Genomic DNA, 15,256 nt, shown 5'->3' on the forward strand with positions numbered 1-15,256 from the left:
TATAACAGTCTTTATAACAGTCTTTATTACAGTATTTATAGTCTCTTATACAGTCTCTATTACAGAGGTTATAATCTCTTTTATAATTCCTTTCACAGTGTCTATGGTCTCTATTACAGTGTCTATTACAGTGTCTATAATCACTAGTACTGTCTCTATAACAGTCTCTATTACAGTGTCTATTACAGTGTCTATAATCACTAATACTGTCTCTATAACAGTCTCTATTACAGTGTCTATTACAGTGTTTATAATCTCAGTTATAGACTTGATTATAATCTCTATTGCAGTTTATTTTACAGTCTTCATCACAGTGTCTACACTCTCTATTAGAGTTTTTATTATAGTCGCTATTACAGTCTCTATCAAAGTGTTTATAATCCCTATTATAATCTCTATTATAGTCTTTATTACAGTTTCTATCACAATGTCTATTGTCTCTATTATAAACTCTATAACTGTATAGTATCTATTCAGTGTCTGTGATCTCTAATAAAGTGTATAGTACAAGTGTGTCTGATCCACATTATAGTCTGTATTACAGTCTTTATAACAGTTTCTATCACAGTGTCTATAATCTCTATTACAACTTGTCTAATCTCATAATCCTATATAATAAAAATATAGTTTAATACAGACTCCACAGTCCCTATTAGTCTCTATTACGCTCTGATAAAGATCTTAATACAGTCTTTATTCCACTCTACAGTTTGTACCTAATTCACATATGTATATAGTTTAACTATTAATCCTATAAAACAGAATGAAGCACAAGAAGGAGAAAGAGATTTGATATGAAACACACTTTTACTGTTATATCGTGGTGCCATCTAGTGTCCCATTTACACACAGTGGCACAGTTACAAGCAGCTGCCTAGTTAATTCAATTTACAAGTACTGTAACTATAACTAGAGGTTATAACACTTTTATAAAGCACCGTGTGGATCTTTTACAAGCTAAAATCTGAGATCTTGACGGTTGATCAATGAAGCGTTTTAACTTTATTGGTGTGTTTTTGTTCTTTTCTCCTTCTCATATTAAAAAAAAAAAAAAACCTCCGGTGTTGTTTAGTATTAAAAAACCTTACAATGTGTTCTGAAAGTGTTTAATACAATTTAATTTAATTTAATTTAATTTAATTTAATTTAATTTAATTTAATTTTGAATGGATTTTATATTATTTATTAAAAACCTTATAGGTTCATAATATTTTTTCAATAATTTTATGTCTAATGTATCCTGAAGAAATCGTATTGATGATGCTTAGAAAGTTTTTAAAAAGTAAACAAGAATGAAACTCAAGAACAATAAAGCTCAGTATCTGATTAGCATTCCAGTGCACAGGGTTAATAGCTAATCGGTGTGTGAGAAGGAAGTCATAAGCATGTATCAGGTGAAACGCCATCAAATCCAGTCGCCTAGACACCGCATGATGTCATCTGGCTGCAACGCATTGCGTAGCTTTCAAGAATAGCTGTCAATTAAAGCCTGTGATAAGAATTACAAACACAAGTAAGTGTTGGTGTGTGTTGGTGTGTGTGTATGTGGGTGTGTGTGTGTGGGTGTGTTGATGTGTGGGTTGGTATTTATGCAGGCAGTGTCAAATAGGGACAGCATAGCTCTACATCTGATACTGCAGCAATGCTGAAATCTGGATCCTGATTGGTCAGAATGTAGAGTAATTTTCTAGCTCTGTATTGCGTGAATTCCAAGATGTTTACATTTCTGCAGTAACGACTCATTTCTCTGGGGAAAGTCCCATGGAATCTCGAAAATAATTGCTCATACTGTGAGGTCCTCTGAAAGGAGATGTTTATTCATGATTAATGGAAGGAGTCTCCAATGGCAGCATTTTTGTAACAGGTTTAAAGGTCTATCCTCTGATTTTCTGATCTTCAGGAAAGGTCAGATTCTTATAAACATATATTGAGAGACGTTGCTGAACAACTTGTTCTGTGAACTTTGCCTTGCAATAAATGTGGAATTGCTTGACAGGATTTCCGCAGTCAGAACACTATCGAGCATGGAACGGAAGATGGACATCTGAGCATCACATCCATATGTGTTTTTTCCCAAAGTTAGCCATGAGAACTTGGTGTGAGAAAGTTAGAGTGAAATGTCCTGCACAGAGCCATGACCTCCCCAGACTGAAACTGAAGCTTCCCTGACGTCCTAAAATCACCTGATATCACTATTTCTTCTAAAGCTTTGAAGCTAACCGAGCACAAAAAAAATGAAGGTGAAGAATTTTTATTCTCTGTTTATCCATTACCAACCCTGAAACCACAATCCACCCACACTTTCCTGGAAGGGTGTAATGTTTGTTGGGCAATCCCATTATTCGACACAGAAATGTGTAGGTGTTTTGTGGTAGGCGGCAGAGTTGGCAGGTTAAATTGCTGTTTGCTCCTTGAGATCTGAAACCAAACCACGATGCATGTTAGGTGGCAAGGTGGAGAAGTTCACAACCGCAAAGTCTTCAGCTTTCAAACAGTGAAGACAGAGGGGACATGTTTCGTAGGTAAGACAAACAACGAATGCACGTACTTTTCTACATCACTGAATAACCATCAGAGAGAGTGCTGGAAATGTTGCAGGCCACAAAGAGACACCTGAACAAATAACACTTCCAAATTCATAACCTATAGCACATAGTGTCAAATCCTATCAGCCACAACTCATGGATAAGATCCTATAACCTCATTTATAGACCATAACCCACTATGGATAGACCATAACACAAACCCACAACCTGCTGTCTATAAGTGTTAACACAATCCTATAACCTGCTGTCTATGCGTTAACACAATCCATAACCTGCTGTCTATAAGTTAACACAATCCATAACCTGCTGTCTATAAGTTAACACAATCCTATAACCTGCTGTCTATAAGGCGTTAACACAATCCTATAACCTGCTGTCTATAAGCAATCCCATTATTCGACACAGAAATGTGTAGGTGTTTTGTGGTAGGCGGCAGAGTTGGCAGGTTAAATTGCTGTTTGCTCCTTGAGATCTGAAACCAAACCACGATGCATGTTAGGTGGCAAGGTGGAGAAGTTCACAACCGCAAAGTCTTCAGCTTTCAAACAGTGAAGACAGAGGGGACATGTTTCGTAGGTAAGACAAACAACGAATGCACGTACTTTTCTACATCACTGAATAACCATCAGAGAGAGTGCTGGAAATGTTGCAGGCCACAAAGAGACACCTGAACAAATAACACTTCCAAATTCATAACCTATAGCACATAGTGTCAAATCCTATCAGCCACAACTCATGGATAAGATCCTATAACCTCATTTATAGACCATAACCCAAAATCAGTATTCCAGAACCTGTTATTTACAGGCCATAACCAATAACCAAAAACCAGTGGTGCATAAGCCTGAGTCTATACCAATAATCTAAAGACAATTGCTAATAATCCACAACGGCCATAAACCAAAGTTTATTAACCATAGCTCTTAGACCATAACCCACTATGGATAGACCATAACACAAACCCATAACCTGCTGTTTATAGGCGTTAACACAAACCCATAACCTGCTGTTTATTAGTGATAACACAATCCCATAACCTGCTGTCTATAAGCGTTAACACAAACCCACAACCTGCTGTCTATAAGCGTTAACACAATCCCATAACCTGCTGTCTATAAGTGTTAACACAATCCCATAACCTGCTGTCTATAAGTGTTAACACAATCCCATAACCTGCTGTCTATAAGCGTTAACACAATCCCATAACCTGCTGTCTATAAGCGTTAACACAATCCCATAACCTGCTGTCTATAAGGGATAACACAATCCCATAACCTGCTGTCTATAAGCGTTAACACAATCCCATAACCTGCTGTCTATAAGCGTTAACACAATCCCATAACCTGCTGTCTATAAGCGTTAACACAATCCCATAACCTGCTGTCTATAAGCGCTAACACAATCCCATAACCTGCTGTCTATAAGCGTTAACACAATCCCATAACCTGCTGTCTATAAGCGTTAACACAATCCCATAACCTGCTGTCTATAAGCGTTAACACAATCCCATAACCTGCTGTCTATAAGCGTTAACACAATCCCATAACCTGCTGTCTATAAGGGATAACACAATCCCATAACCTGCTGTCTATAAGCGCTAACACAATCCCATAACCTGCTGTCTATAAGCGTTAACACAATCCCATAACCTGCTGTCTATGCGTTAACACAATCCCATAACCTGCTGTCTATAAGCATTAACACAATCCCATAACCTGCTGTCTATAAGCGTTAACACAATCCCATAACCTGCTGTCTATAAGCGTTAACACAATCCCATAACCTGCTGTCTATAAGCGTTAACACAAACCCATAACCTGCTGTCTATAAGCGTTAACACAATCCCATAACCTGCTGTCTATAAGCGTTAACACAATCCTATAACCTGCTGTCTATAAGCGTTAACACAATCCCATAACCTGCTGTCTATAAGGGATAACACAATCCCATAACCTGCTGTCTATAAGCGTTAACACAATCCCATAACCTGCTGTCTATAAGCGTTAACACAATCCCATAACCTGCTGTCTATAAGCGTTAACACAATCCCATAACCTGCTGTCTATAAGTGTTAACACAATCCCATAACCTGCTGTCTATAAGTGTTAACACAATCCCATAACCTGCTGTCTATAAGCGTTAACACAATCCCATAACCTGCTGTCTATAAGGGATAACACAATCCCATAACCTGCTGTCTATAAGCGTTAACACAATCCTATAACCTGCTGTCTATAAGGGATAACACAATCCCATAACCTGCTGTCTATAAGCGTTAACACAATCCCATAACCTGCTGTCTATAAGGGATAACACAATCCCATAACCTGCTGTCTATAAGCGTTAACACAATCCCATAACCTGCTGTCTATAAGGGATAACACAATCCCATAACCTGCTGTCTATAAGCGTTAACACAATCCTATAACCTGCTGTCTATAAGGGATAACACAATCCCATAACCTGCTGTCTATAAGCGTTAACACAATCCCATAACCTGCTGTCTATAAGGGATAACACAATCCCATAACCTGCTGTCTATAAGCGTTAACACAAACCCATAACCTGCTGTCTATAAGGGATAACACAATCCCATGACCTGCTGTCTATAAGCAATAACACAATCCCATAACCTGCTGTCTATAAGCGTTAACACAATCCCATAACCTGCTGTCTATAAGCGTTAACACAAACCCATAACCTGCTGTCTATAAGCGTTAACACAATCCCATAACCTGCTGTCTATAAGCGTTAACACAATCCCATAACCTGCTGTAAATAGGCCATAACCCATAACTCATTGTGGATAATCTATAAAACAAAGCTCATACTTGCCAGTCCATAACCAACACCATAATCAATAACCAACATGGCATAAAAAATAACCCAAAACCCACAGTCCATAATCAATATCCTATAACCAGTAACTTACAACCCATTACCTACAGGGCAATAACCCAAGAGCCTGAAAGCCATAATCTATAACCAACAGAACTCAACACAAAAGCCTTAAACCCATAACTATTAGCCCATAATGCATAATTATTAACCCATAAGCAACCCTGACCCATAGCCATAAAGTCACATTGGTGAATCAGGACATAAAATCCAAGCTCAGCTGAAGTTCAGTAAGAGGTCTCACAGTTCAGATCTTTTACTGGAAGGTTTTTTACTGGAAGTTTTGGTCACACACAGTTTATTTTAGGAATGTAAGAAATCCCTGAATAAATCGAAGTTTCAGGAATAATACTGAAATTATTTACATAGGTGACGTTTGCCTGATGAATTATTAATCTGTTATAACAATCCCTCACATCCAAACTCTCAGTTAGGACCAAACATGAAGGGGAATGAGCAGTACTTTTTAACCAGGTCCAATTCAGTTACTTGCTGAACAGAGTGAGAGAGAAAAACCTGCATTATCAGGTCTCCTTATTGTTATTTAATCATTAAAGACAGTGTGATCAGGGTGCGAGTACGGACTCTGGCAGAACGAGCCGTGACAGCAGGGAGAGCTTTAAGGTTCTCCACATCACCGTCAACAAGCCTGCAGATAAGCTCCATTGTCAGCTCTATTCACGTTAGATGCCCTTGAGGAACGTTACATCATGCAGCTTGCGAGACAGCGAGAGTTTCCGCCCAGAGCTGGTGTTTTCTGAACTCCAAGATGGAAAAATAATTGGAAGATAAACATCACATCATTTGTTTTGTTGAAAAAAAAAACCCCCAAAAAAACCAGTTGAAACGTCTGTTCTTTTTGGGCTCCTGAAAATTAGCCAGTAAAAGTGGAATCCAAACTGAAACTGATGAGCAAGACGATTAAAAAACAAACAAACTGGAAAAACATGAGCTGTACTCGCGAGTTGACGTGAGGTTGTGTAACACTGCGAGTGCAGGATGAGGTCAAAAGTCCATGACAAGCAAAAATGTTTTTTTTTCTTTTTAATGCTCTGATTTCAAGTACAGCTTCCAGATTCATTATTTGCGTTAGAGGTTCAGTTTTCCTGAGTATCATGTGAGCACTTATGGAAGATGGTACAGTGACAGATTTGAGCAAGTCCAACATTCCTGTCCTTCAAAACAGAATGTGGAAAAAAGTGAAAAAAGTGATCGTCTGCTTTTAAATAAAAATTGGGTCAAAGTTAAACCATCTCGAACATAGTAAAACTGATCTGATATTAATTATGGGGAAAACATAAAGCTACTCATCACATACACACTGGAGCACAGAGGCAGCTGTAATGCAGAAGATCTGGAAAAGAAAGAGGGTTTTCACCCCACCCAAACCCTCCTCCCACCAACCCTCAACCGTCTGATCAGAGCCTTCTGGAAAAAGTGGATGAAACAGTTTGAGAAACATTTTGCAACTAATGGGGTGAATTGAAAACAGGTGATTGGGTATAAACAGTGTATCATAAAAATGCAGAGTCTCTCAGAAATAAAGATCAGCAGAGCTTCACCAGTCTGTGAGGGACTGTCTGCAAACTGTGGAACAATTTCAGAATAATGTTCATTGACATAAAATTGCAAAACAGTTGATCACCGGACACCACGTCCTCTGGAATGCTTACAGCAGCAACGAATGCTTACATCCAGAAAACGTCTTAAAAAGTCATATTGAGCAAGACAACGCTAACTGCATGCTGCATCTGTTACAGGAGCAGAACTTCAGAGTGGAAGAGTCCGGGTTCTGAACTGACCTGCCTGCAGTCATGAAGCTTCACCATATGAATACATTTGCATCATAAAATGAAAAATACAACAAAGGAAACCCAGAACTGTTGAGCTGCTAGAATCCTGTATCAGAAACATATGGGACAATATATTCCTCTCCAAAACTTCAGTAAATAATCTCCTCACTTCCCAGATGTATACGGACAGAAGACGTGTTGTTACACGGTGGAAAACACGGCCCTGTGACAACTTTTTTGAGACGTGTTGCAGCCATCGCCCTTTTTTTTTTTTCTCAGATTCGACACGTCTCTTCGGATTGCTCAGTTTCGCTGAGACGACCGGATCTTTTAGACGAGTCCTTGTTCCATTTCTGGTCACTTCTTCCACTTTAGAATTATGGAGGCCATGTGTTTTTGGGAATCTTCAGTGCAGCAGCAATTGTTTTGTAGCCTTCCTCAGATCCGTGCCTCGCAACAATCTTGCAGTGTGCAGAGAAATGAAGTGAAGATATCCAGAGGCCGTCAGGTGCTGAATCAGAGATCACACAGTAATTACAGAGCAATGAGACGAGATCGAGTGTGAGGTATAAGGTGAGGAACATGCTTGAGAACATGCTGACAGGAGACAGGAGTGCAAACAGCATGAGAAATGTACAGTACAGAGGTTTTTAACCATAAAATGTAAAGTTCACTGTCCTACATCAGGATAAGGTTATAATGCGAATGAACATTTTAGAGTTTATTTCTATTTTGATGAAAAGAATTATTACTCAGGATTGTTCATAGAGATCTCCTAGCTCAATGTTTTCCATGATGTCATGTTCTCCATGATGTGATTCACCATCTCCATCTCCATGTTCTCTCAACTCCACCTTTCTCCCAACTCTGTGTTCTCAAAGATACAATAACCAAACTCCATGTTCTCTATGTTGAGATACACCATCTCCATGTTCTCCATGTTGAGATACACCATTTCCATGTTCTCCCAGCTCTGTCATCTCCCAGCCTATGTTTTTCCAGCTTCATTGCTTCACATTCTCTTAGCTCCATCTTCCCCATGACATCATATATCATTTTCATGTTTTTCCAGCTCTATGTTCTCCATGACATCATACAACATCTCTATGTTCTCCCAGATTCATGTTCTTCATGGCATAATACACCATCTCCATGTTCTTCCAGCTCCATGTTCTCCATGACATCATATGCCAGCACCATTAGGGCTTCAGTGTGAAGTCAGTGTTTTGCATTGCGTTCTGGGTCCTGTATTCTTTGCCTAAACATCTGCATTACAACTGGACTCTGGATTTCTTGTTACATTGGGGTTGAACTTTGGTATAAATTGGTAAATCTCAATGTTTGTTTGTTGAGGTCTTTTGAAGATTGTTGTAATTCTAACGCTAACAAGAGGTTAATAAATGAGCTCCATGCTGATGGACTTGTTCCACACAGTCTCTGTAAGATGATACATGATTACGAGAATCTGTGAAGTTCAAAAACACAGACAAACAACAAGGATGAAATGTGGTAATCCTGCAGCGTGACTACGGCTGGGTGGAGAACATGAGATGTTACAGCCCAAAAAAACTCCAGCACAAACAGGAAAAAAATCTGTACAGGTTCTCGTGTGGGTTTCTACAGTGGTGTGAAACAGTAGTGTGATCTCCGACGGTTGCACGCTGACATATTGTCTGCACTCCATGGAAAAAACCCTGAAGGCACGAATCAGCAGTTTGTGGTGTGATGAAAGCCTCCTTTTGATTCATCGTCACGATCATCTCACTTCTCCGTAACACTGCCCACTGTCGCTGTTACTATTTTTAGCTTGGTGATGATTTCCTATATATCCTTTTGCGAAACTGACTGCCAAGCAGTGTTTTCCGAGTATGAAGAGAACGGCGGGCTTCACACACACACACACACACACACACACACACACACACACACACACACACACCCACACACACACACACATACCAAACCACAGAGTTATAATTAGATCAGTATGTGAGGTTTGTAATAAATCAAAAGAACACGCCGTCCAGCTGCAGATGAGAATCAAAAGTGATGCATCACATGCTGATGAAACCAGGAGACAAGGCTCTAATACACATCTAGGAGGTCTCCATGTTTAAGTGTTCTCACTGGTCTGATATCTCATCTCCATGTTCTCCCTGGTCTGATATCTCATCTCCATGTTCTCCCTGGTCTGATATCTCATCTCCATGTTCTCCCTGGTCTGATATCTCATCTCCATGTTCTCCCCAGTCTGATATCGCATTTCCATGTTCTCTTGGTATCAATTCAATTCAATTCATGTTTATTTGTATTGAGCTTTTAACAATGAACAGATGAATGTCTCAGAGCAGCTTTGCACAGATGACGTGGTGATAAAAATAAAGATGATCTTTATAAGTGTAAGTTTGTCCCTGATGAACGAGCCGGTGGCGACTGTGGTGAAGTAAAAACTCCCTGAGATGCAGAAGAAAGAAACCTTGAGAGGAACCAGACTCAAGAGGAAACCTCATTCCATCTTGGTGCCACGAAATGTCCATTTATTACAGATAAATGATGTTGAGGTGCAGGTGTCCACAAACCTTTCACTTATATTTCATTGTGTTTTTTTTTCCAAAGAGGCTTTGTATGTCAAGGGTGGAGTGAGGAACGTTCTAAATGAACAAAGTCCATATGAAAAGAATCAGCTTTTGTGTGCAGCTTCTCCAGCTGAGAACAGAATATCATGAGCTCCACTGACTGCAAGCTGTTGCATTGTTTGAAATCATCCCTGGAAAAGCCCTGAAGGTTGACATCAGCATTTTGCAGCTTGATGTTTTTTTATCACATGACTTCTCTATACTGTGTTTACTGTGAGAACATCATGGACCTGTGGTGTGAATCTGATGCTGAAGAACACGACCCTTATATCTTATTCTCCATGACATAATACACCAGCTGCATGTTCTCCATGATGCCATTTACCATCTCCATGTTCTTCCTGCTCCTGCTTTATGTCATTATACACCAGTATCATGTTCTCCCAGCTCGATGTTCTCCATGCTATCATTTACCAGCTCCATGTTCTCCAGCTTTATGTTCTTTATAACACTATACAACAGTTCCACATTCTCTGACAACATACACCAGCTCCATGGTCTCCCAGCTCCATTCTTTATAATGTCTTTATCCAACTCTATGTCCTGGAGAACATGGAGCAGGGGTATGGGGTCATACAGAACATGAAGCTGGAGAAAACGAAGCTGGTATATGGTGTCATTGATAACATGAAGGTGGAAAGACCTCGATCTTCATATGCTCCAGCTCCATGTTCTTCATGACACCATATATCTTCTATAAGACATCAAACACCTGCTCTATGGATCCTTATCCTTCTGGAAGACACTTTAGATCTCATTGTTTCAGTGCTGCATTGTTCTTGGAGGCACACACATACAAAGCAGATGCTGTGGTTTCAGATGTTTCCTTTTACACTATGATACAATTTTTTATTTATTGTAGGAAACGACTTCCTAAAGTCTGGAACCTGTGGAAATCACCAGGGTTTCCTCACTCATGATGCTTAATAAGGTTTTTGCTGCAGCAGTCTTCCTGTGGTTCTTTCTGAGCTTCCAATTCCACATTAAGTCTCCATTTGCTCTTATAAAAGCCCTAACTAATCTGAGATGATGTTTCACTAGATTTTGTGAAAACTTTGTGGAGATTCAACCAGCCACCAGGGTGTTAGTAAAGTCAGGTACTGATGAAGGTGAGAAGGTGAGGAGCCCTGGGGTGCAGTCAGCTTTCACATTCATTTAAGTTCAATAGGGTTGGAGTTCTATAGCAGGAGATCTTCCACTCCAAGCCATGTAGTGTATCTTCATGGAGCTTTAAGCATTGTCATGCTGGAACAGCTTTGGGTCTCCTAGTTCAAGGCAAGGGACAATTTCATGCTCCAACAGAACAGTTTGGGGAAGAACCACCTAAAGCTGAAAAGGCCAGGTGTCTCAGAAGGTTTGAGAGTACACTCTTGTTCCACAGAAGGAATTTATTTTTCCAAAAAGATGCAGAAAGCTTTAAATTCAAGTGTAAATGTAAATGTAAACATAAACCTGGTGGTACATTTGACTGAAATATACAGTGTTTGTATGGAGAAGGGGCTGAGATATTTCTCCTGCAGGATATTCAAATATGTTGTATGAATGCTGCAAGAATTTCATCACAAGCAACAATGAAATGCTCAGAAGAACCAGCAGGAAGTTTTATCTATAGAGTGTCTTTATTTGGTTTAGGTTTCATGTGGGTGTATAATGGATTGAGAAGAATGGAAATTGTTATTGTTAGTCAGAAATAGTAAGAGTACAAGCAGGAGGAGAACGATGAGTAGGAGGACGGGGACAAGTATTGCACAAAGATCTACCAGGTCTAACAGGTTTTTTTAGTCTTTGTGAAGACGAAGGCTGACGGCAGGAATTTCCCTAAAATCTCATACACACTTGACAGTTACACAATGTCCCAAAGGCCACAACTGCGAGTGACAACTGCAAACACTTTCCATCCATCGGCATGTGTTTTACATTCGGAGCTTTGTTTCCTTAATCTTCTGCTTCAGGCCTCTAGTTCTGAATATAACTGATTCCTGGAATTGGATCACTATCACACAAGCATGACTATGAAAAATGTAGTGTAACCTGAAACGCCCATTTGGTGGTTCACAAGTACAGGAGAAAATTGATAGAACCCACATAAAACCTTATGTGGAGAACATGAGAGGCAGAACTGAATCAATAGGTCTGGAAATGTGGCAGAACAACACTTCCTCTACAGTTACGGCTGCACCCTATACTACACCTGATACTCCTGCAGTTACCCCTGCACCCTATACTACACCTGATACCCCTGCAGTTACCCCTGCTCCCTATACTACACCTGATACTCCTGCAGTTACCCCTGCACCCTATACTACACCTGATACCCCTGCAGTTACCCCTGCTCCCTATACTACACCTGATACCCCTGCAGTTACCCCTGCTCCCTATACTACACCTGATACACCTGCAGTTACCCCTGCACCCTATACTACACCTGATACACCTGCAGTTACCCCTGCACCCTATACTACACCTGATACACCTGCAGTTACCCCTGCACCCTATACTACACCTGATACACCTGCAGTTACCCCTGCTCCCTATACTACACCTGATACACCTGCAGTTACCCCTGCACCCTATACTACACCTGATACCCCTGCAGTTGCCCTGCACCCTATACTACACCTGATACCCCTGCAGTTACCCCTGCACCCTATACTACACTTGATACCCCTGCAGTTACCCCTGCACCCTATACTACACCTGATACACCTGCAGTTACTCCTGCACCCTATACTTCATCTGATACCCCTGCAGTTACCCCTGCACCCTATACTACACCTGATACCCCTGCAGTTACCCCTGCACCCTATACTACACCTGATACACCTGCAGTTACCCCTGCACCCTATACTACACCTGATACCCCTATATGCTTTACTAAACCTGCTACACCTGTTACATACACTTCACCTGCTACACACATTACACCTGCTACGTGGTAGCTTAGTGGTTTAGGTATTGGATTTTGAATCAGAAGGTCATGAGTTCAAAACCTGGCCACACCACCCTGGGCCCCTTGGTCAAGGCCCTTAAACCTCAAGTGCTCAGATGTACTGTAAGTCGCTCCGGATAAGGGCATCTGCCAAGTAGAGTATAGAGAGTATAGAGGGAGGTTGTAACATTGGTAAGGCGGAGGCTTTGGATCCAAAGGTCATGAGTCCAAATCCCAGCCACACCAAGCCGGGCCCCTTAACTGCTCCGTTGTAAGTTGCTTTGTATAAGAATATCTGCAAAATAGAGTGTAGAGAGTATAGAGAGTATAGGGGGCAGTGGCAGCTTAGTGTTTAAGGGATTAGACTCTGGATCAAAAGTTCAGGAGTTTAAATCCCAACACCACCAAGCTGCCACTGGGCCCTTGAGCCTCAACTGCTTATCTTGTAAGTTGCTCTGAAAAAGATGTCTGACAAATATAGTATATTAAGTTATTGGATTGTGGATCCAAAGGTCATAAGTTCATCCACACCACCCTGGGCCCCTGAGCAAGGCCCTTAGCCATTAACTGCTCAGTTGTAAGTGCATCTGGATAAAGGCATCTGCCAAAAGATGCTATAATGTAAATGTAAATGCTTAGACACGGGTGTAGGGGAAGGTGGTTATGGAACTGGACTTTGGATCCAAAAGTCATGAGTTCAAATCCCAAGCTGCCACTCAGGGGGTAAGGCCCTTAAGCTGCTCTGCGGTATGAATAAGATAAAAGTAAGTGGCTCTGAGTGAAAACCAGCTGCTTTAGGTGTGTTGACTTCACAGGGGTGAAGCCGGCATTTGTGGTGAGATATCCTAAGCATTGGAGAATGCAAGGACGGATGTGGAAGAAATTTCCACAGTGTCCATAGAGATTTTATTGCCGGTTTGTGGTGTAACAGCAAAACCACACGTCCTATTTATCATGTTAATGTTCTAGTCTGTTTGACAGAACCAGAAAAATTTGTGTATTTTGTATTAGAGAAGTTAAAATTTGTTGCCTTGAGTCCAAATCTCTCATACTGACCACCAGATGTTCAACAAGCACCTCATGGTAAAGACTCTCTGAGGATTTCAGAATTAGAATGTTGCTCTCACAAAGATGCCCAAGGCTGTAAGAAGATCAGTATCACCCTGAAACTGAGTTACAGTACAGTGTTCAGGGTCATACTGAGGTTTTCCAAGACACGTTCCACTCAGAACTGACCTCACAAGGGTCCATCAAAGAAGTCAAGTCCTTGTGCTGAGCGTCAGGTGCAGAAGCTGCTTCAAAAAACACACCTGAGTGCTGCAGCACTGAACTCAGCACCTCATACACCTTTAAGCTGTTGATGTGGAACCTTCCTCAGCTGCACAGAGAGTGCGGGAAAGCAGTTAAAAAAAACCTCCAGATTTGGTGCCACACAGATGTTTTTAATCTAACATGAGCAGATATCACACTCAGACACAGTTCTGCTGAGGTTTAAAGAGAGTGTGACCAGAAGTTGATACAGTTCAGTGAAAAAGTAATTACCCCTCCCTCACCCACACACAAATGTTTATAAGAAAAATGACCTCCCATCCCAGACCCCCACAATCATTTCATTTCCTGAAAGAAAAAAGTTTTCCTGACAGCACAGAATTAATAAGCAATAAAAAAAAAAAAAGTTTTTTTTACTGTAAAGGTCAGTTCTCTGTCCTCAGTCTCTTGGGTTCCAATCACAAGAGCCTTAATCTCCAAAATGGTCCTTTCCAAAAATCCTCTGGTGATTCATCCAGATGATGACAATCCCAGACCAATATAAATAAAAAGACAATAACAAAAATAATATTTTCGTATTAACCTCAGATAAGGCCACTGTTTATGATTCCTCCACAAGATGGTGGAGAGAAAATAGGAATGTCTGGTGTCAGGTGATAAGTCCTGGAAACCAGAAGGAACGTAAAGATTACTCACAATAACCAGTGTCTGGGTTTTAGTGCAGAATTTAAAGCTCAGAACTCTTCAGGATGTTCGGGTTCCTCGTGGTGATCTTGAAGTACAGTCCATGAGGATCTAAAAGCTTTGTGCAAGATGAAATTTGGTGCAAGAGGAAATTACAGGGGAGCTTCTCCAAACTGTAAACAGAAAGGTTGGAGATTTACAATTCTATCGTATCTCTTTGAGTGTGGTAGTATGAAACTTTCAATTCAAACCCGCTCCAGCTTTACAATTCAATACAAGATTCCATTCATATTCATTTGTGGAGCATTTTTAACAGACCGCTCAGACATAAAGTGGTTATAAGTGGCTATACAGTAGGTTTGTTCTTTATAATTGTAAGTTTGTCCCCAATGCACTGGTGGTCATTTGTTCACTTGTTCCTTAAGTCGCCTTTTCAGGTATCTGCACTTTTAGGGAGACTTTTACTCTAATTTCACAAGTCAAATATTTTACTTTTTAGTC

Source organism: Silurus meridionalis, chromosome 17 (assembly GCF_014805685.1).
Source record: "Silurus meridionalis isolate SWU-2019-XX chromosome 17, ASM1480568v1, whole genome shotgun sequence".
Taxonomy (NCBI): Eukaryota; Metazoa; Chordata; class Actinopteri; order Siluriformes; family Siluridae; genus Silurus; species Silurus meridionalis.